This window comes from Panthera tigris, chromosome E2 (genome assembly GCF_018350195.1).
Source record: "Panthera tigris isolate Pti1 chromosome E2, P.tigris_Pti1_mat1.1, whole genome shotgun sequence".
Taxonomy (NCBI): domain Eukaryota; kingdom Metazoa; phylum Chordata; class Mammalia; order Carnivora; family Felidae; genus Panthera; species Panthera tigris.
Genome location: NC_056674.1, coordinates 16,837,543 through 16,860,326, shown reverse-complemented (window position 1 = coordinate 16,860,326; position 22,784 = coordinate 16,837,543). Strand labels below are relative to the sequence as shown.

The following is a 22,784-nucleotide window of genomic DNA, read 5'->3' as shown; positions in this document are numbered from 1 at the left end:
CTTGGATTTGAATGCCTGTTTCCTTCCCCAGATTAGAGAAGTTCTCAGCTATCATTTGTTCAAATAAACCTTCTGCCCCCTTTTCCCCTTTCTTCTTCTGGGACTCCCTATGATATGGATATTGTTTTGTTTCATGGAATCACTTAGTTCTCTAAGTCTCCCCTCGTGATCTAATAATTTCCTTTCCCTCTTTTTCAGCTTCATTATTTTCCATAATTTTATCTCTATATCACCTATTCTCTCCTCTGCTTCTTCAGTCCTCATTGTCACTGTATCCAGTTTGTTTTGTATCTCAGTTACAGCACTTTTTATTTCATCCTGACTAGTTCTTAGGTCTTTGATCTCTGCGGCAAGGATTTTTCTGGTGTCTTCTATGCTTTTCTCAAGCCCAGTTAGTAATCTAATGACTATTGTTCTAAATTATTGTTCGGATATATTGCTTATGTCTATTTTGAGCAATTCTCTGGCTGTGATTTCCTCTTGATTTTTCTTTTGGGGAGAATTCTTCCATCTTGTCATTTTGGCTAAGTTTCTGTCTTTTGTGTGCTTTAAAATGTTTTGTGTTTTGGGGCGCCTGGGTGGCGCAGTCGGTTAAGTGTCCGACTTCAGCCAGGTCACGAACTCGCGGTCCGTGAGTTCAAGCCCCGCGTCAGGCTCTGGGCTGATGGCTCGGAGCCTGGAGCCTGTTTCCGATTCTGTGTCTCCCTCTCTCTCTACCCCTCCCCCATTCATGCTCTGTCTCTCTCTGTCCCAAAAAAAAAAAAAAAAAAAAAAAAGAGTCTGTAAAATGTTTTGTGTTTCCTGAACCTGAGAGTACTGCTGTATTAAAAAGGGGTCATACCCTGTCCAGGGCCTGGCACTTCATGAAGTGTTTCTGGTGTATGTTGTGTATACTCTGTTGTTGCGTTTTGGCTGCTCTTTCCTACTGGTCAGTCCTCTGCAGAGTTCCTCCATGCTTCCTGTGGTGGAGTGTTTGGACCTTTAACTAGGTCCAAACCTTTGATTTGTTTGTTCAAGTAACCTTGGTAAAAAGGGGGGAGGGAGAAAAAGCCTGATCTCCAAAAAAAAAAAAAAAAAAAAAAAGAGAGAGAGAGAGAGAGAGAGAGAGAGAGAGAGAGAGAAAAGGAAAGGGTACAAAAAACCAAACAGAGAATCAAAAAACTATAAGGCTGATTCCAAAGAAAAAGAAAGGAAAAGGAAAAAAAGAAGGAAGGAAAAAGAAAGAATTTTAAAAACTGTGATCCAAAAAAAGAGAAAAGGTAATAAAAAAAACAAACGAGAAACTATGAGCCTGATTAAACTCATTAAACAGCAGCTCTCCATTCTGCCCTGCCCCCAGTCTCTGGCAAGCTCTATTCTAGTTGCAGTCTCTATAACAGATACCTCATTTAAGTGCAATTATACAGTATTTGTCTTTTTGTGACTGGCTTATTTCACCTAGCATGATGTCTGTAACTTTTCCCCATGTTGTATGTAGCACGTGTCAGAATTTCCTTCCTTTTTAAGGCTGAATAATTCTATTGTATGTGTATACCACATTTTGTTCTATTTACCTGGCAATAGACACTTGGACTGCTTCCACCTTTGGCTGTTGTAAATAATGCTGCTATGAAAATGGGTGTACAAAAATTTCTTTGAACACTCTCTTCAGTTATTTTGGATATATACCCAGAAGTGGAATGGGTGGACAATATGGTGATTCTATTTTTAATTTTTTTGAAGAATCACCATACTGTTTTCCATTGCATCTGTACCATTTTACATTACCAACAGTGCATAAGGATCCCAAAATCTAAATATCCTCACCAATACTTGTTATTTTGTTTTTCTTTTCTTTTTGATAGTAGCCATTCTAATAGGTGTAAGGTAGTATATCTCATCGTGATTTTGATTTGCATTTCCCTGGTCAGTGATATTGAGCATCTTTTTATATTCTTATTGACCGTTTATATATCTTCTTTAGAGAAATGTCTATTCAAGTCCTTTGCTCATTTTAAAAGTGGGTTGTTTGGGGTTATTGTGGTTGAGTGGTAGGAGTTCTTCATATATTCTGGATATTAACCTCTTATCAGGTATATGATTTGCAAATATTGTCTCCCATTCTATGGGTTGCCTTTTCACTCTGTTGATTGTGTCCTTTGATGCACAGTTTAAACTTTTTATGTAATATAATTTATTTTTCCTCTTATTGCTTGTACTTTTGGTATCATATCCAAGAAATGATTGCCAGATTCAATGTCGTGAACCCTTCCCCTATGTTGTCTTCTAATAATTTTATAGTTTTACACTCTTACACTTAGGTCTTTGATCCATATTGAATTAATAGTTTTATATTGTGTAAGGTAAGGGTCCAACTTCATTCTTTCACATGTGAATATTCAATTTTCCCAATCCCAAATTAGATTCTTCAAATCCAATTTTCAATTGTTTGTTGAAAAGATTGTTGTTTCCCCCATGGAATGGTCTTGCAGCCTTGTCAAAAATCAACTAACTATACTGCAAGGTAATTTTCTGGGCTTCTTATTCTTTTTTACTGGTCTGTATGTCCATCTTAATGTCAATACGACACTGTTTTGATTACTGTAGCTTTGTAGTAGGTTTGAAATCAGGGTGAGACCTCTAACTTTGTTCTTTTTTTTCAAGAGTTTTTTTGGGGGACATTCAGGGTCCCTTAAGATTCCATATGAATTTTAGGATGGATTTTTCTATTTTTACAAAAAATGTTACTGGAATTTTGATAGTGATTGCATTGAAGCCACAAGGGCCAGTTCAACTACAACGTTGGTTCCAAAAAGGGAACCTGAGCCCAGGTAAGTACCTCCAGCCATTTATAGCATCACTATTGATAGGTTGAGACTGGCGCAAAATAGTATTCTGTATATGTCTGTTAGGTTCAGCTGGTTTATAGTGTTAATCAAGTCCTCTGTTTCCTTACTGACTTTCTATCTGGCTCTTCTATCATTACTGAAAGTGGGAACTGAAGTCTACTATTATTGTAGAGCTGTGTATTTCTTCAGTTCTATCAATGTTTGCTTCATAGATTTAGGACCTCTGATATTTGTTGTATATATGCTCATAATTGTATGTCATCTTAATTGACCCTTTTATCATTATATAATGTCCTTTTTTTTTTTTTTTTGTCTCTCGTAAGAATTTTTGAGCTAAAGTCCACATTAGCATAGCTACTCCTGCTGTCTCTTGGCTACTATCTACCTGGAATATCTTTTCCCATACTTTCACTTTCAACTTATATATGTCCTTAGAGATTTTCAATCTTTTATAGATGGCATATGGTTGAATATTGATTTTTATTTTTATTTTTTAATTTCTTAAAAGCTTATTTTGAGAGAGAGAGAGACAGAGAGAGAGAGAGAATCCCATGCAGTCTCCATGCTGTCAGCGAGGAGCCTGACCCAGGACTCAGTCTCACAAACCGTGAGATCATGACCTGAGCCAAAACCAAGAGTCAGTCTTTTAAATGATTGAGCCACCCAGGCACCCCTGAATCCTGAGTTTTAAAAACCCATCCTGTCAATCTGTATCTTTTGATTGGCAGTTTAATCAATTTACATTTAAGCTAATGTAAGGACTTACTTTTGCCAAATTGTTATTTTGTCACAGACTTTGAGTCAGAGTTCCCTCTTGTCCAGCAAGAGAGTGGATGCAGAATTGAATACGAGAGAGGCTAATGTCCGGGAGGAGACGAGAGCCCCAAGTAAGGGTCCTTGCTCCATATTCATTAGGATCAGAAGGCTTACAAACATGATGGACATGCAGAAAGAGACAATAAAACACTAACCATTAATTCATGTGTGTGAGAGAAAGGGGGTTTCAAAGGTACGTGGTGTTAGGGGTTTGGGTCAATACAAATCAAAGTCCCAGTGCTGAGCAGATGGCTGTTTACTGCAGCCACCAGGCACTGTGTCTGTTTATCTTAACTTGTCTAGGGGCTAACCCTGCTGCCTCAGGGTTAACAAGGCATTTTTCTTGCTAATTAGCTCTGGACGTTTTTACCCTGCTGCAGGGGCTTTCTGCTTCTACCTGTTCACAGACACTTCCATCCTGTGGAAGTGACTTTCCGCTCTATGCTTTCTACACTGGTGGCACTTTCTCCCTGTGCTGGCTTTCTACCCTAAGCCTTGTTAACCCATTGGTGAAAGCTCAGGAAATTCTTAAGCTTATTCCTCACATTATTTGTTTCTGTAGGTCTTAAAATTTTTTGTCTTTCATTTCCTCCATTCCTTCCTTTGAGTTTGGCTTTAAATGTAGAACACTGAAAGCAGCTGTTTTTGCACATCCTTGGGATACTCTTGGGAAACATGGTACTAAAGAATGTGAGTACAAGTCAAAAACTATTCAGGATTACCCATGTTTCCTTCACCTTTAGAGGAGAGCTCAGAGGGGGGAAGAATCGCAGGCTCACTGGGAGGTGTAAACCACCACAAGCCCAGTCAGCAGTTGTGGCTTGAGGGATGAAAGTCATCTGACTGGCTCCATGTTGCCCCAGAGCAGTTGTCCTCTGTGGTATCCTCAGCACATAGCATAGTACATGGCACACAATATGAATTCAATAAGAATTTGGTAGGTGAATAGAGAAATTCCACCAATGGCTCTGTCTGTAGGCTTCATCTAGTGACTAGCACACAGTAGGAGCTCAATAAATAGCAACTGCTATGGGCAGTTGAGATGGTAGAGTGGTTAAGCCTCTGATATTTGGAATAAAAGAAATCACAGCAACTCCACTTATGTGCTATTGGGGCTGAGTAGGTCACATAACCTCTCTGAGATTCAATTTCCTCATATGTAGGATGAGAATTTACATCATGGGGTCCAGTGGGGATTAAAGAAGCTAATCCATGAAGAGCCTAGTATATGCTGAGTGCCCAGCAAGTTATAGCTATTGAAATTAATATTATTACCAAAATGTTAAGTAACTCTGGTAAACACTGCTGTTTTCATTCCAGGATTTGCAAAACAAGGACTGAGCAGATCACCTCCACATTTCTTCCACACTACAATTCTATGAATTGGAAATGGTGAGATTTTGTTTTTCTTTCTTTCTTTCTCCTTTCTCTCTCTTTCTTTCTTTCTTTCTTTCTTTCTTTCTTTCTTTCTTTCTTCCTTTCTTTCTTCTCTCTCTCTCCTTCCCTCTCTTTCTCTTTTGCAACAGGGGTTGGAATATAAATGTCACAGAGAATTTTGGAAGGTAAAGTTTTGAAAAGCCATAGAAACGTTCAAAGAGAGGCCAGGAAGATGACCTGTATGTGTGCTAGGTCTTCCCAGAGAGTAAGATCAGATGACGTTCCCTTAACAGTCACCCAGACTCCTGGGTGCCCACGTCCCTATCAGCTTTTGGAGAAGGACCATCTCCTCCCCAGGCCTCCCTGGGTCCTGGGTGATTTCTGGGTCCTGTGGACTTAGAGGCACATCTTTTATGTTCTGCTTCATCTGTCTCTGTATCAAGCTAAAAGCATTGCCTCTTGTTGCCTTCAACACTCGTGCTCAAGATGTTGGGGCAGCAGAGGGGTCTGTGCCAGGGAACACCCAAGGCACTCTCCAAAGCTCTGGGTCATATATCAGTTCTGTATGTCCATGTGACATCAAGTCCATAAGCTCCTGGGTCTGACCCTCTCTGTTCTAAGGTTAAATTCCAACCATGTAGCTCTGTGGGGACACACAACATGCTTTCCCTTCCCCTCTTCTCCACACCTCTTCTACCTTTCCTCACATCTTTGACCAAAAGCACCCTTTCTGCCAAAATTATTCAGAATAAATGAGTATTCTCCCTCTCTTTGTCTGCAGAGGAGACTTCAGTAGGGTCCATACCATAGAGTTGTGAGGGGTGAATGAGAGAAGCCATGTAAAGCATGAAGCCCAGGAATAGGAACAGTAAGTGTTTGAGAAGTAGAAATTGCTGTTACCATTATCATCAACAAGAAGCACAAAAAGTCCATTTTCCTAAAAAAGAAATTGTATATTTATAGAAACCACATTGTTTGATTTATCATTTATGATCAGTTTTAAAGACATAAGAAGTTTTAATATTGGCGTCAAATGTGAATTTTCTTTATTAAAATATAAACAAAAATAAACCCATGTGTCAGCTGAGAGAGGGGGATGTTTGTTATTCAGTGGGCCACAGAGGGACCTTGTTTTATTTCATGTTGTCATGGTCTCAGAGAAACCTTGTCTGATATGATGTCTGTGAGATTGTTTATGTCCAACAGGAGGAAAGAATGGCCTGGTAGTGAACATCAGCCCTGTTTCCAAATGTTGGGGGAATTCCTTTCTCACAACTTTTCATTCACATTCATGCAGCAGACATTTAGTGAGCACCTACTAGATGCCAGGCCACGCAGCAGTGATGGTGAATACAGGGGTAAACAATACTCTCTACACGTTAGACTTCCCAGCATGCAGGAAAAGAGCAGGGGAAAAGTTAGAAAAGGGGAAGAACAGGTGCAGCCATCTGAAGGGCCAGAGAAGATTCCCTGAAGAGGAAGTAATACCAAGTAGGAAAAGCACGGATGAGTCTGGAGGTGGGGGCAGCCTCTGGGGAAAACTAGTGCGTTTCTAACAGAAAGGGATAGTTTTAAAAGATGATGCTGCAGAGCTAAGCAAGAGCTAAACCTCTGGTAAACCTTAACAATGTTAAGGATTTTCAAGGTATGTGGCTTAAAAAAAAAGGAAAAGGAAAAGAAAAAGAACAAAAAGGCAAGTTTTTTATAATTTTTAGTACAAACTTTGCTTTACTGTGCAGATCTTTAAAAATATTATGTAGGTGGTAGAGATATAGATACTGATATATCAGCATAGCAATATATCTAAAATATATTAATTTTTAAAAGTAAGTTTCTTAAGAGTATGTACAAGAGGCTACAATTAAAAAATATAAATATGGACACCACGAATGCCCAAACACAAGGTGACCCCAAATCTAAGGTACTTTTTCCAATGCAGTAATATTTCACAGTGAGCCAGGAAGATTTTGTTGGGATTGTCCTGATTGTATAAATTTTTAGGGAAATGAGATATGTACTTATAATATGTATTAGTTTAGATGAATTATATATTTAAATTGAATGAATAATATATAAATTTTGGTCTTTTCCAATTTCATGTTTTGAAAAAAAATTTTTTTTAACTCTCTACAAGTAGCAGTGTTTTTCTCATCCCCAAAGCAATTTTTTGATAATTTTTAAATGTTTATTTATATTTGAGAGAGAGTGCACATGCATGCACGAGTGGGGGAGGGGCAGAGAGATGGAGACAGAATCTGAAACAGGCTCCAGGCTTGGAGCTGTCAGCACAGAGCCCAACAGGGGGCTCAAACTCACAAGATCATGACCTGAGCTAAAGGCAGACACTTAACCAATTGAGCCACCCAGGCAACTCCCCCAAAGCTATTTTTGAGGTTTGTAAGCCAGTTTTCCAGGGTCCATCATTTTCTCTTCTAAGTAGAATAAGAAGTGGAATCTGAACATTATTGACAATGATGCACTCATTGCATGCATTCATGTGACATTAATACATTTTTCTATTTATCCTGTAGATACGTATATATTTTAAGTAATGTCTACACTCAATGTGGGGCTCTAACTCATGACCCCAAGATCAAGAGTTGCATGCTCCCCCAAATGAGCCAGCCAGGCACCCCTATAGGTATATATTTCTTATCTTCAAAATATCAAAATAGGATTTCCTATTTAAATAATTGTTAAAATACTTGTGTGCAATGCTATCCAGTCTATGCAAATGTACAGTCATCTTCCCAGGAATAACTGCCAAATCTGAACTAAGTTTCTCTGCCACTTGTTTGACTAATTTCTCTTCCTCCTCCTCCTCCTCCTTCTTTTAGAGAGAGTGAGTGGGGGGGTTGGTGGGGAGAGGGGCAGAGGAGAGAGAAGGGGAATCTTAAGCAGACTGTATGCTCAGTGCAGAGCCAGACCCAGGGCTCAATCCCACAACCCTGGGATCATGACCTGAGCTGAAATCAAGACTCAAACACTCAAACCAACTGGGACACCCAGGCACCCCTGTTTGACTGATTTCATAGGGAGACCTCTTTAGGCCTCCAAAGCTCAAATGAATGGAGATCCTTTAAGGTCAATGAATCTTCTCCAAACTGTCCTATTATCTTTAAAATAAAGTCCTTCAGATAACTGCACCCTCTCCCATGAAAGACTTTTTAAGGACTCACATGTAAGACTCCTCACTTTTTGGTATGGGGTAATGGGGTAGGGAGGACTCACCTAGTAATAAGAATGGAAGAACATACACCCAAATATAAATGATCAGGATCCCTTGGTGATAGGATTATATGGATGGTTCTTATTTTCTTCAGTCTGTACATCTGTACTTTCTTTTTTTTTTTTTTTTTAATGTTTATTTATTTTGAGAGAGAGAGAGAGCAAGAGCACAAGCAGAGGAGAGGCAGAGAGAGGAGGAGAGAGAGAATCCCGAGCAGGCTCTGCACTGTCAGCACAGATCCTCATGTGGGGCTCAATCTCACAAACCATGAGATCATGAGCCAAAATCCAGAGTCAGATGCTCAACTGACTGAGACACCCAGGCACCTCTGCACATCTCCATTTTCTAATTTTTCTACCATGAACATGGATTAGTCATATAATAAGGAACAAAACAAGCAATAAAAATTGTAGGTGCCTTTTGTTTGTTTGTTTTAAGAAATTGTTTTCTGGCCCCAGACCCTCAAGCTTAGCCCAAGCCTCTGCATCCCTTCACTCCAGGAAGGAAGCACCTCCACACCTAGGAGCAGATGTTATTTACCTCCTGTAGGGATCAAGGTCTCCTCTTCATGCAGTAGGAAATGGGGAAAGGGAAGAGGCCAGCTCCAGGACACTTGAAAATTCCTAGGCTGAGTCTGAGGCCCACGGGAATTGCCCATCTCCCAGTCATTGTTCTTGTCAGCCTCAAACAGAAAGAGAAAATTCCACCTCTACAAGCTGAATTTCAATTTGCAAGTGTCAAGAGAGCAGGGAGAACCGCAGGAGGCTGGCTACTGAGCATAAGGCAGCCCAGGGCATGGGAACAATGCACTGCAGGGAAGGTGCCCCTTCATCCTAGGGGGAGGAGGATAAATCCCTCTCTACCTTTACATGCTCTCCCTCCCCAGCTCTAGTCTTCTAGTTTTCTGGAGAAAGGCTAGACGGTGCCTTCTTCAAAAGAGTGGGCAGAAGCAGAGGGGATTTATTCAAGGGGTGCCCCGAATAAATTAAATGTATTCAATTTAAATATATATTCATGATTCCTGCAGAAATGGAACCTTCCCAGAACATGGGTGAGACCCCTGCAGACATGCTGGATACCCTCCTGGGGTAGAGCCCTCAGCCCCACTGAAGGGTACTGGAAGGAGGAAGTATAGGATACCCGGCGGGGAATCAAGTGGTTCCTGCAGGATCAGTGCCACCACAATGACCAAGGTTTAGACCAAGACTTCAGGGTGCTAAAGGTGGTGAAGGTAAGCATTTGTGCGGGTTTGAAACCAGCGGGTTTCAAACCCAGCTCTTTCCCTTTGGACATTTGAGGCCTTGGGGGGTGGAACTGCTTCATCTCTTTAAGCCTCAGATTCCTTTTTACCACTTGTTATAGGAAATAAGTGTATTGTCATCATCATTGTTTTCATATTGGGGATCCAGTTCTATGAGTTCCAAGGAATTTGGTGGAACAGGTATAGCAGTATAGCAGGTCATTATAATAATTGTGCTTTTTGTGTGTGGTTTAATGCTTCTTTACCTCCAAAGTTATAAAGATATTCTCCTACATTTTCTTCTAAAACAGCTTGTTCTAAAATGGTTTCTTCTTGGAAAATAACTTATAACTCAACTTTCAAGATGTCATGCTAAATGAAAAATGTTTTAACTATAAGTCTAGATTTTTCTTTATTCTGCTAAAATGAAAATAATGTAACACTAACTTAAATTAAGTAAATCAGGCTTTAGCTGGAGGAAATAATGGCTGCCATGTGTGAGGCTGAAAAGGAAGGACACACAGCTTTAAAAGATCTTAAAAAGCAGAAGCCAAAGGGGCGCCTGGGTGGCTCAGTCGGTTAAGCGGCCGACTTCGGCTCAGGTCATGATTTCGCCATCCGTGAGTTTGAGCCCCGCGTCGGGCTCTGTGCTGACAGCTCAGAGCCTGGAGCCTGTTTCAGATTCTGTGTCTCCCTCTCTCTGACCATCCCCCGTTCATGCTCTGTCTCTCTCTGTCTCAAAAACAAAAAAAAAAAAAAAAAAAAATCCAAAACAGACACAAGTAACCATCCTTGTCTTCAAGGATCACCAATTTCCTTCTAAGACACACATCATAATTGGAACAATGCAGTTATCAACCTGCCAGATACTCAATGCTACAGGGCCAGAAACAGGAAAAGTCAGTCTCAGTTAAATACAGGTCAAGAGCCAGATGCTGGAAAATGACAGCAAGTATTTAAGCAGGAAGCAATGTGATGACATTGGCATTTAGGATAAGTCAGGCAGTGGCATATTAGGTGGATTAGAAAGAAGCTAAATCCAGGTGCTGGGCTAGGAAGCCATTACAGTAAAACCAGGCCTCAGAAAGGCCTGGAATTGTTATGTAGGTAAAAGTTGGACAGAGAAAAAGAGAAATTCAGGGCTATTCTGAAGGGGAAAAAATAAAATCAGGGTGGGTTTTCATACTAGAGTTGAACACTCACTATAACCACTTCCCTAGTAAACCAGGGGATTTGGGGAAGAGAAGTGACATAGAGTCTGGGAACTCCCAAAATTCTAGCCCTCCTTCCACTTCCCATTATATTCCTACTACTGAGTGGCATCCCTGGGCTGGGCCACACCTATGTAACCCCCAGAGCTGCATAGGAAGGGGCTGGTTTTGACCTAATTCACAGATGAGGGAAACAAGAGAACTCCCTTCCTTTCCGGGCCAAAGTTGCTCACATTTGGTTAAGAAACTGGGCTCACTTAGGCCTGAAAGTCAGAGCATCCAGTGTGGAGTCCAGTCCCAAACTGCCAGTGACCTAGGCAGTTCTGAGCTGGAATTTCCTAATTTTTGGCATGAGCTTTAGCATGAGGAACTTGGTCCAGCTCCAAAATACCAAGATTTAGGGAAGCAGACTTCTCAACAGCAACAACTAGAAGCCAGGAGGTAGCAGAATTATATCTTTATTATTTTTTTTAATGTTTATTTATTTTTGAGAGGAAGAGAGTATGCAAACAGGTGAAGGGCAGAGAGAGCGGGGGAAGGAGGATCCAAAGCAGACTCTGCACTGTCAGCACAGAGCCCGATGAGGAGCTCAAACTCACCAACTGGGAGATCATGACCTGAGCTGAAGTGGGATGCTTAACTGACTAAGTCACCCAGGCTCCCCCCAGAATAATATATTTAAAGGTTGAACTGGGCATCTAGGAAATGAGCCAAGAATGATGATAAAATAATTACAAATTAAAACAAGAGTTCACTACCAAGAGACATCATTAAATGAACCTCAAAAGAATATGCCTCAGGAAAAATGAAAATGATCCCAGAAGGACAGTTTAATGCGCAACAAAGAATGGTGAGCACACACAATGGTAAACATGTATGTGAATAAAAACTAACTTTTGGAAAATATTAATTAACACAATACTATCTAATTGGCAGTATCAAAAGGAAAACACAGAAATGGACTTCCACTCCGACCATGATGGAGTCACAAGGACCAGATTTACCTTTGCTGCTTCAACAAATGAAAAACTGGAAAAAATAAGTAAAACAACATTTGAAAACAGGCAAAGCAGGGGAAAAAATCCCTGAGAGAAGGAGAAAAGGAGGGAAGTCCTGTGACTGTCCTCATGTACTTCCTGTAGAGACTTTTGCAAGCCACAGCAGAGGAAAGGGTAAACTAAACAGTCTTCCTGAACTGAAAAGATAAGAGTTGAGAATTCAGGAAGGCCGAAGTGGCTAGAATTCCAAGAAATTATACAGTCAATAGAATTCATGGAAAAGGTTGTCAAATAGGCTATTCTAAATAAAACTTCACGTATTCAAGAAGACAGAAGGTGCTGTCAAATGTGCAAGGAAGCCTCCTGAAAGGGAGGAGGGGCATGGGAGGGTGCCAGTGAAGCTCTCAGAATGATGAGTGCCACTGGCTGCCCCAGCCGCCTGTGAGTGCTATCAGAACTCACAAGAGATTGTGTATCCTACATGTATCCTGCTGGCTACGGTTCATCATCCGAGTAAGAATTGAAAAGTGTTTCAGAACCAGGAAGAAAAGCCCCACTTTCATGCAGTGTCTCTCCACTCCCATCTAGTAAAAAGCTTAACACTAGCCCAGCTGTCAGTCGGAAATGTTTACATGGCTCAGCTCCAATACTGCAAAGCAGGTCAGGGAAGGATAGATTTGCTAGGAAATAAATTGATAAAGCACAAGAGTATCCAAAACATTATATCTTTTGATTTCCACCTCTGACAAAGAAGATTCAACCTGAAGGTTCACCAAAGAGAAACAGAGATCTCTATCAGCATCAATAAAAAGACAATGAAAATACAGCTTGTGAATAGAAGCCCAACTCTCTTCAGATTTTACCAGTAAGATATCACATTTCCATTCTTCTGTTTTTCCACATTTAATTTCTAGACTTAGAAATATCATAATTTGGAAATTACAGTAAAGTATATATGCTGGTCTTAACTCCCTGGATGTGCTTTCATTATATTCACAGAATTGCTTATTTACAAGTAGTAGTTACCCCCTTGTCCATGGGACATACATTCCAAGACCCTCAGGGGATGCCTCAAAGTACATACATACCAAACTCTGTATGTGCTATGTTTTTCCTATACATACATACCTATGGTAAAGTTTAACTTACAAATTAGGCATAGTTAGAGATTAACAATAATAACTAATAATAAAATAGAACAATTATAACATACAGTATAAAATCGTGAATATGGTTTCTCTCAATATATTACTGTACTATGATAGCCTTCTTCTTGTGATGTGAAATGACAAATGCCTATGTGATGAGATGAAGTGAAGTGAATGACATAAGTACTATGACAAAGCACTAGGCTACTATTGATTGACTTTTTCATGGTATGTCAGGAGGATCATCTGCTTCCAGGCAGATGTGGTTGACCACAGATAACTGAAACAGTGAAAAGGGAAACTTTAGATGGGAGGGGGAAGCTACTTATGTGAATACATACACATACAAGCACATGCACGCGTGCACAAACACACTTAACCTTATTAGTTTTCAAAGAAATACAAATTGAAGCAACAGTTAAGAAAGCATGTTTTACCCATCTAATTGACAAAATGTAATTAGCATCCAATACTGCAGAGGGTGCAGAAAAAGAAGGTGAAATTCAAGACTGGTGGGGAAAGGAAGAATATATGGGATAATACTTATTTCTTTATAATGTTTTCAACAGTAGAATGAGTGTTACTTTTGTAATTTTGGAAGAATTTTATAAAAGTAAATTTTTAAGTTATACAAACAGAACTCTCAAAGCTCAAAAAATTAAAAAAAAAAAACAACCAATCCCATTAGAAAACATGTATAAGAGACAAGGATACATTTAACTGAGGATATACACATGCCAAATAAGCACACATGAAAGGATGTTCAACATCATTAGCCATGAGAGATATGCAGATTAAAACCTCAGTGAGCTATCACTACTATCATTTCACTTTAGAATGGCTAAAATGAAAAAGAGTAACAATACCAAATGCTGGCAAGAATGCAGAGAAACTGAATCACTAATATATTGCTACTGGTAAAGTAAAATAGTACAGCCATTGCTATTACCATAAGTTTGGTGATTTCTTAAAAACTAAACATGGTGGGGCACTTGGGTGGCTCAGTCAGTTAAGCATCCAACTCTTGGTTTTTGGCTCAGGTCATGATCTCATGGTTTGTGGGTTCGAGCCCCATGTTGGGGTCTGAATCGACAGCATGGAGCCTGCTTCAGATTCTCTCTTTTCCTCTCTGTCCCTCCCCCGCTCTCTCTCACACATGTGCACTCTTTCTCTCTCTCTTAAAATGAATCAACTTTATATATTTAAAAAAAAACCACGACTAAACATGTAACTACCATATGACCCAGCAATTAAGGCTCTTTGGGTGTTTCCTCAACAGAAATGTAAACCATGTTTACATAAAAACTTGTACACAAATATTTGTAACAGCTGTATTTGTAACAGCCAAGGCCCAAAAACAACCCAGATTCCCTCAAAGAGTAAACTAACTGAAGCTGATCCATATCATGGAAAGCTATTCAGATATAAAAAAGAAAGAAGGAAAATAATAGAAAAGAAAAAGAACTATTGCTATACACAACAACCTGGATGAGTATCCTGAGAATCATGCTGAATGGAAAAAAAAAAAAAAAAAAAAAAAAAAAGCCAATCCTAAAAGATTACATTCTGTATAATCCCACCTATATAACATTCCTAAAATGACAATATTTTAGAAATAGAGGACAGATTAGTGGTTGCAGGTATGGAAGAGGTAATGGTAACAGAGAAGAGTGGGTGTGGTTCTAAAAATGCAACATTAGTGATCCTTGCATGATGCAAATGTTCAGTATCTTCACTATTATCAGTGTCAATACCTGGGTATTGTGGTATTCTATTATGGGGTTTGCAAGATGTTAGAATTGGGGAAAGTTGGAAAAATGGTACATGTGATCTCTCTGTATGAATTCTATCAAATGTATAATTGCTTGGAATTCTAGCCACTTTGGCCTTCCTGAATTGTCAGCTCTTTTCAGTTCATGGGAGACTATTTAGTTTACCCTTTCCTGTGCTGTGGCTTGCAAAAGTCTCTACTGGAAGTACTCTAGGGCAACCACAAGACTTCCCTCTTCTCCTTCTCTGAGGGATTATTCTCCTGCTTCGCCTGTTTTTAAATGTTGCTTTATTTATTTTTTCTAGTTTTTCATTTGTTAAAGGCAACAAAGGTAAATCTGGTCCTTAATACTCCATCATGGTTAGAGTGGAAGTCCACTTGTTTTTTCCTTTTAATACTGCCAATTAGATGGTATTATGTTAATTAATGCTTCTGTAAAGTTAGTTTTTATTCATATACATGTTTACCATTGTTGTGTTCACCACTCTTTGTTGCACACTAGATTGTCCTTCTGGGATCATTTTCATTCTTCCTGAAGTGTATCCTTTTGAGGTTCATTTAATGATATCTCTTGGTAGTAAACTCTTGTTTTAATTTGTAAATATTTTATCATCATTCTTGAAAGACTCACTTCCTAGATGCCCAGTTATGGGCTTTAACCCTCAACTCTTTAAAGATATGATTCTGTGGGAATGCAAGCTGGTGCAGCCACTCTGGAAAAGAGTATGGAGGTTCTTCAAAAAACTAAAAATAGAACTACCCTACGACCCAGCAACTGCACTACTAGGTATTTATCCAAGGGATACAGGTGTGCTGTTTTGGAGGGACACATGCACCCCAGTGTTTATAGCAGCACTATCAACAATAGCCAAAGTATGGAAAGAGCCCAGATGTCCAACAATGGATGAATGGATAAAGAAGATGTGGTATATATATACAGCGGAGTATTACTCGGCAATCAAAAAGAATGAAATCGGGGCGCCTGGGTGACTCAGTTGGTTGAGCACCTGACCTCAGCTCAGGTCATGATCTCATGGTTTGTGGGTTCGAGCCCCGCATCAGGCTTTGTGCTGACTGCTTCCTCAGAGCCTGGAGCCTGCTTCAGATTCTGTGTCTCCTTCTCTCTCTGTCCCTCCCCTGCTCACGCTTTGTCTCACTCTGTTTCTCAAAAATAAATAAATGTAAAAAAAAAAAAAATGAAATCTTGCTATTTGCAACTACGTGGATGGCACCGGAGGGTATTATGCTAAGTGAAATTAGTCAGTCAGAGAAAGACAAAAATCATATGACTTCACTCATAGGAGGACTTTAAGAGACAAAACAGATGAACATAAGGGAAGGGAAACAAAATAATATAAAAACAGGGAGGGGGACAAAACAGAAGAGACTCATAAATATGGAGAAAAAAGTGAGGGTTACTGGAGGGGGTATGGGAGGGGGGATGGGCTAAATGGGGAAGGGGCACTAAGGAATCTACTTCTGAAATCATTGCACTGTATGCTAATTTGGATGTAAATTTAAAAAATTAAATTAAACTTAAAAAAATGATAAAGATATGATTCTGTCTCTGGCTTCCGTTGTTGCTGTTGGGAGGTCTGCTGTTTTCTAACTGCAATAATTTTGTAGGTACTCTGTTTTTAATGCTTTTAGCTTAGGTGCTTTTAATTTTGTCTTTTGTATTCTCAAGTTGTTCTTGTTGCTGTTTTTAATAATATATTTAAGTATGCATCTTTTTTTTTTTTTAACGTTTATTTTTGAGACAGAGAGAGACAGAGCATGAACAGGGGAGGGGCAGAGAGAGAGGGAGACACAGAATCCGAAACAGGCTCCAGGCTCTGAGCTGTCAGCCCAGAGCCCGACGCGGGGCTCGAACTCACGGACCCTGAGATCATGACCTGAGCCGAAGTCGGACGCTTAACCGACCAAGCCACCCAGTCGCCCCAGTATGCATCTTTTTTATCTCATTCATCTCACCTAGGATGTACTGTGCTTCCTAGATTTGTGGACTCATAGTTTTCTTCAATTCTGGAAACTTTGCATTCATGATCTCTTTAGATACTGCCTTTTTTCATTCATTGTTTCCTTTTGACACTCCAATGAGAGCTATGTTAGACCTTTTCATTCTGTCCTCCACCCCCATTTTTATTGAGGTGTAACTGAATATTAAAATGACAGCTTGGCATATGCATACACTATGAAATGTCACCACATTCAAGCTAATCTACGTATCCATTCTACATACTAGCCCTTTTTTGGATATGTGGTTTACAAATATTTTCTCCTAGACTATGTCTTGTCTTTTCAACCTTTAAATGTGGACTTTCACAAGCCAAATGCTTTACTTTTAATGAAGCCCAAGTTTTCAGTTTTCCTTTTATGGATTATACTTTTGGTATCAGGTCTAAGTACTCTACCTCAACCTCGAACCTAAAGATTTTGTCCTGTTTCTTCCTACAAGTTTTATACTTTTAATGTTTAAGTCTGTGATCCTTTTTGATCTTCATATAAGGTTCATTTTAAAATTTTTGCTCTTTAATACTTTCTTCCTCCTGTTTACTTTGTTTATATTGCTTTTTTTCCCCTTCGGTTCTTGAAGTGGAAGCTTAACTAGATTATTGATTTGGGACTCTTCTTATTTTCTAATGTATTCACTTAGTGCTAAAAAGTTCCCCATAGCACTGCTTTAGCTGTGTCCCACAAATTTTGATATGTTGTATTTTCATTCAACTTAATGTAATTTTCTAATTTCCCTTAAGGTTTCCTCTTTGACCCACAGTTTATTTAGAAGAGTGTTGTTTAGTTTCTAAGCGTTTGGAGATTTTCCTGCCTTCTGTTACTGATTTCTAGTTTGATTCCATTGTGGTCAGAGAATGTCCAAAAGAATTGGTTTCAAGTCTTTTTAAACATTTTTTAAGATGCTTATTTACTTATTTATTTGGAGAGAGAGAGCAAGAGCACACACGAGCGAAGGAGGGGGAAAGAAAGAGAGGGAAAGAGAGAATTCCAGGCAGCCTCCAAGCTGTTAGCACAGAGCTCATTGTGGGGCTCAATCTCATGAACCATGAGATCATGACCTGAGGCAAAATCAAGAGTTGGATGCTTAACCAACTGGGCCACCACATGCCCCAATTCTTTTAAGTATTTTGAGGTTTATTTTATGACCACGGATTTGCCATATCTTATTATATGCTCCATGAATATTTGTAAACAATTGTGTTTTCGGCTGCTGTTGGAACAAATGTTCTATAAATGTCAGACCCTGTTGGCTGCTGAGTCCTATATTCTGGTAAAGATGATAAACCTGGAGAGGTATGTACCTGGAAACAGTTTGTTTGAAAATTTGTGCACAAACTGGTTGCTCTCCCCCTTTACTTTTCCTCTTTTATGTAATCAAATACACTGCACATAGGGTTTGATCTCTGGATAAACCGACCTAGAAAGGATGTACAACTGCACAAAAGAAGACAGGATTGAGGCACAGGCAGCCTGAGTGAAAAATCAGGCCACTAAGGACCTTCCTTATCCTAGCCCCAAACACCAGTAACTCAGGAGACTGGACATGTTTTCTGCTCTAAACAGAGCAGAAAGAACAGAGAACAGAGCTCTCTGGCAGTCTTCCAGTAAAAAGGCTGGCTCTAATATCTGCCAGTTGAGAAACTTTACCTCTTGACTGGAGGCAAGGATTACCACACATTTCAGGAAAGGATCCCATGTAAATTAAACAATTCAAGGTTTTTTTGCAAAAAGAATTTGATTTGGACATAAAAGACAAAAATGGAGAAGAAAACTTTGAACAACTGTAATTACCCTGATAGAAAATTATACTGCATCCATATATAATAAGAGAAACCTATGAAAAAGGAAAAATTAGGCACAACTCATGAATAGTCCTTCCAGCAAATACAAATCCCAGGAATAAAAAATCTAAAATAGGGGTGCCTGGGTGGCTCAGTTAGTTGAACGTCTGACTCTTGATTTCAGCTCAGGTCATGATCTCATGGTCATGAGATCAAGCCCCGTGTCTGACTCTGCACTGAGTGTGGAGCCTGCTTGGGAATCTTTCCCTCTCTCCCTCTGCCCCTCTCCACACCCCTGCATCTGTCTGTCTCTCTCTCAAAAATAAATAAACGTTTTTTAAAAACTTAAAAATGTTTGTCCAAAAACAAAAATATAAGAAATATTCTCAGATCTGGAGTCTAAAGACTAAAATTCTCACCTAGCATAAAAAATGTTTGAAAATCCATACCATAAGTTAGGACATTTCAGTACACTGGAGATATAAATAACAATAAGTATCTGAATGGGGAGGGGGACATAAAGTTACATATACAGGAATGGAAAGCAACTAGTATTAGATTTGACAACATAAGCTACCAGAAGACTTGAGGTGATGTTTCCAAATTTTGAATACTGGAGAAGTGTGAGAGTAGAATAAAGACATTTTCAAACATGAAAGAACTAAAAAATTTAACTCTAACACATGCATCTAAAGGAAGCTATTGAAAAAAGAACCTTAATGAACCTTAATGAAAATGAAAAATTAACTTGATTCCAGGAAACAGTAATCCGATTCAGGAAAACAATGAAAGTGAGCTTCATGACAACTGTAGAGTCCAACTGGAGCCCCAGAATGGTAGACTGAGAGATTCTAATGGGATATTTGTTGTTGGTTTTTTAAAAAAGGTTTATTTAGTTATTTTGGGGGGGGGGGAGGGGCGGGGGGATTTCAAGCAGGCTCTGTGCTCTCAGCGGAGAGCCCGATGTGGGGCTTGATCTCACGAACTGTGAAATCATGATCTGAGCCAAAATCAAGAGTCAGATGCTTAACCAACTGAGCCACCCAGGCACCCCTCTAATTGGATATTTGAACAATTTAAAAAAATCATCTGTGGATATTTAACATAAATGTGGAACATTTATCTGTGGAACATCTATAAAAACTAAGAACAGGTACAAAGAAAACTAATGAAATCCTTAATAAACAAAAAAAACTAGAAAATCTACTTGATTTTGAATAAAAAATAATTTACATAATTAGTATATAAGTACCACATATTGACTTTGAGATATAATTATATTTGGAGGTGGTCAAGGAGAAAGAAAAAGGTGTAAGTTTTTTGCTTTAAATGAAATATTGATTATTACACAGACATTTTTATTAAAAAAGACATTTTTAACTGCTAAAAATAAGACTGATCTTTTTTTAATGTTTATTTATTTATTTTGAGAGAGCGAGAGAGAGAGAGAGCAAGTGCATGAGTGAAAGAGGAGCAGAGAGAGAATACCAAGCAGGCTTCATGCTGTCAGTGCAGAGCCCAACGTGGGGCACAATCTCACAAACTGTGAGATTATGACCTGAGCCAAAATCAAGGTCAGACACTCAACTGACTGAGCCGCCCAGGCACCCCAAGACTGATCTTTTAACTAAAAGTGTTTAAGAAACTTTTATTATCCAAGAGTGATTGAAAACATTGAATTCATCCAAGATTTCATCTAAGTGCAGTTAAAAACAAAAACAAAAAAACCCTCATATGCAGATGAATATTGCAAGTACATTTATAAGAGAAAATAAAGTGCCCTTCTTTTGTTTTATGAAGTCCTATTAATTTCAACTTCCTGATTATATACTCCTACAATCTTATACTCATAAATAATGATAATTTTACATCCTCACTTCCAGTATTTTTGTGCCTGTAATTATTTTACTCACTTAAATGCCATAGCACCACATTCTTGAGAGCACACTTAGTGGCCAAGATGCTGACCATCAAAATCCCAGAACCTAGTAACACAGTGATCCATGCTGGGGAGGAAAGATTATCCTTTGCCCTTCAAGATTCTTCTGGCTGATCTAAGAGTTAAACTGACACACCATAAATTAACAGAAGATAAACAAACAAAAGTTTAATAAAACATATACTTCCTGTATACAAGGGAGAGACCTAGGAAAACTGTGTGGCTCCCTGAAATGGCCAAAGCCATCACCTTAATTACCATCTTCAGTTAAAGACAAAAGATGTTGGGGTGGAGGGTCAGTTATGGGAGGTTACCAGGAAAAGCATATTAAATAAGGATAAGGTTGTTATGCAGACTTAAGTCCATGCCTTCTCCAGGGATAACATTCTAGAGATTTAGGTACCGTCTTCTTCTTGGTACAGTGAGGGAGACACCCTTAAAAATAGAGATTTCCCTTACAAATGTAAATGTTTCTTACAAAAAGGTAACTTGTACTCAGTTTCAGAGCTTCTGTGTTTGCAGTTCCTTAAAAAAATAATCAGCCTATAATAATCCTTATGCTAAAGAGACACATTTTGGGTGGCAAATTCTGCTCCCCTACACCCACAAACATGGTATCCATGCAAAGCAAGAACCAGAAGTACAGGCCTATCAAAACCGTGCCAGAAATAACACACAATGGGGCTTCGGGGAGAAAATATTTTACCTCTACTCATCTTAGGTTCTCTGCTAGGGCTCTGCAACAAAAAAGACAGATTAATAGGAGACATAAACAATTTATTAACATGTGTGCACATGTCTTATGGGAGAAAACAAGAGTAACTCAAAAGTGGTGGCTTAGCACTCTAGCTTATACAGCATCTTTAACAAATAATATGACTGTAGAGAAATGACAGGATAAAGAAAAGCAGTTTTCGAATCCCAAGTGTGGCAGTCTGTGAAAGGAAACTAATGGGAGTAAAACCTATTTACAGATTCCTTTGGTACCATCTATGGGCTAAGAATCTAGAGCTGTCTCAAACAACTCAACAAACTCAACAACAGGGTATAAAACTCAAACAGGGTATAAAACGAGAATTTATACCCTGAATTTAGGCAGAAATGGGGGAGGGCAGAGAGAGCTTTCCTGACTTTCATGCTTCTAAATTGCTTTCAGCTCAAAATAATTTTTTTGTCCAAGAGGCATATATAGAGGTGACATACTCTGGTTACCTTCACAGCACAGCCATCTTCAAGGATACACACAATGTGAGGCACTTCATTGTTACAATAAAAGAAACCAGCTCCAGATGGAGTCATTTTACCCTTAGAGAGCAAACCAAGATTAACAATTTTAATTAATCAACAGTTGCAGTTCCAACCACTCCCATAAATGTGACCTTTAAACAGTCAACCTGAAATTTCCTGAACAGCACTAGTAATCTGCAAAATAAGACTCCTGCCTATTCCCTTCCCTCAAAAAGATGACCTGGCCTGAAACAACCCTTTCTTTTCTTTTGCTAATAATTTCCTTGCCCCATCATCCTGCCTGGAAATCCTTCCATTCTGTAAAACTCCTAGGAATGTCTATTTACTAGAAGGGATGCTGCCAACTCATTAAGAGTTAAATAAAGCCGATTAGATCTAGCCAATTGAGTCTGTTTCGTAATGCTACAAACCACAGAGACTTCAGAGATCCCTAGTCAGGCAAAATCATGCACAGTGTTCTCTGTGGCGCTTTCTCAGTCTTACATCCAAAGAATGACATATGCGGGGAAATCGCTCCATGTAGGAAAAAACACAACCCAGTATGCAATTACACTCTCAGGCACTTGGCGGTGCCACGCCAGTCCCTCAAGAAGCTCCACGTGAACCACACACAGGGCACTGGGTATCGGTCAGGGTCCCCGTTACGAGCCTAGAGATCTGGACACCCAGGCCCAAGCCGGGCTCCTGGCTCCAACCTTTCTTACCTGCACCCCTTTCCCTTCCCCTACCCTCCAGCGATTGTGGCTCCAAGAGGCTCCCTGACCTCAGTAAAGGACAGGGTTCGCCCCCCCCCCCCCCCCCCCACCCCAGCGCCTGCGTACTCGGAACGGAAACTGCAACTCCCCGGAGCCTCCACGCTCCTCTTGAGGGCGGTGCGGTGCTCGCGGCTCAAACCGAGGGCGGAGCCGAGAACCGAAAGAGGAAAGCCAGAATACATAGCTTTTGTGATTTTTGGACTACTGTTCCAAAAGGGGAGCAGGCTCGGATTACCCTCGGTAGCACCGATCACTCACAGAGTCACCATTACGGGCCTGAGGAGTCCTGGCCCTGCAGAATTATGCTTCTCCATTCCGCAGGCCAGCCGCGGTAATCTGGCCCCATTTCCCCCCGCGAGCCCTTCTGAAGAGCCGAGGCCCTTTCCCCGCCCCCTGCGCGCTTGCGCACTCGTGCCGAGATAGACAC

At 39.8% G+C, this 22,784-nt stretch overlaps 1 long non-coding RNA gene across 4 annotated transcripts in view; it reads left to right on the top strand.

The window, feature by feature from the left end:
• The window catches only part of LOC102955780, a 30,328-nt gene extending 17,496 nt beyond the window's left edge, over positions 1-12,832 (top strand). For 3 of the 4 annotated variants that reach the window (XR_006211798.1, XR_446934.3, XR_006211797.1), the window contains 2 exons: positions 4,965-5,036; positions 5,803-6,593. This is a non-coding gene — a long non-coding RNA (uncharacterized LOC102955780). Of the gene's footprint in view, positions 1-4,964; positions 5,037-5,802; positions 6,594-9,277; positions 9,482-11,637 lie in introns of those variants that run through there. The other variant, XR_006211799.1, reaches the window with a different exon arrangement.
• Positions 12,833-22,784: the final 9,952 nt, after the last annotated feature.